We start from the raw sequence: 1,177 nt of genomic DNA, 5'->3' as shown, positions 1-1,177 counted from the left end.
GCAGGATTCTCATGAACCACATCAATCATGTCTTTGGCATATAGCTCTGACCTAGTCGCAAAATCATTTCAGTGTAAGAGCTACATTATGACAAATGTCAATATGAAGTATAGGAGGGAGTGTTGCCTTTCTATAGTCTGCTAACCAGCTTCCTATGCTCCACAGGGCAATGTGCAGCTCTTTAGTCTATGTGTGTTCACACAGCGGCCTTTTCAGCCCATTTTAATATCATTGCATGGCTACCAACCTTTGTCTCTATTATATTTATTTCTTCTCTATTTTATATCTTCTATTGTGAAGCATTTTGTGACCTCTGATCCAGAAAGGTGCTATATAGCTAAGTATGTTTAACTTCTTTTTTACTTTACCTATTATATTCAAGATAGTTTACAAGCAAATACATTTAATTTCAATGAATTAGATCATTGGTTTCCAACTTTTTAGTCTTGTGACGCTTATAAGTAAAGAAATGTTGATGCAGCATGAAAATTTAAACTTGTCCAGTATTTCAAAAGAAAGAGAACAAATAAGATACGGGCTGGGAACCACTTTATTAGACTACACAATATGACTTACTTATAATTTACTGCATTTCAAGTAGATATACAGTAAATTGAAAAATATAAATCATTAAATGAGGGAAATACCTTTAGTATATTCTACAATTCAAAGTAAAATATTGGTAGCAATCGGATATATCTGTATATCTCTCTGACAGTTTGATGGGAGCTCATGGGAACGGATCAGCAACCATCGTCTGGATTAAAACATATGATGACTTTAACCAATCCAGTACTGCAAGCAAATGCCAAGCGAATAATTCTCCAATCAGCACAATGACATGCATGCTGTGTATACATGTGCATACACGCACGCACACACACACAAATGGCCCAATGAAAAACATCTGTCACTTCAGTAGTCTGATTATCTGGCCCAGCCATGTCAGTGCTCTCCCATATGAGCACAAAGGCAGCAGTGGTGCTTTTCGGCTCTGCAGATACGTTTGTTGATAACCACAAGGCTGTTCAAACACGGTCTCTTCTCGCTTTGCTTTAAAACACACACAAAAGACATGCCTTTGGATATAGATTAATGGTTTATTTGACACAACCCAAAAACAGGATATAGCTTGACTGCTCTGACGAAACACCCCTCTCCCCCATCCACATCCTCC

Source organism: Etheostoma spectabile, chromosome 20, assembly GCF_008692095.1.
Source record: "Etheostoma spectabile isolate EspeVRDwgs_2016 chromosome 20, UIUC_Espe_1.0, whole genome shotgun sequence".
Taxonomy (NCBI): Eukaryota; Metazoa; Chordata; class Actinopteri; order Perciformes; family Percidae; genus Etheostoma; species Etheostoma spectabile.
Note: the sequence above shows the minus strand (reverse complement) of the source record.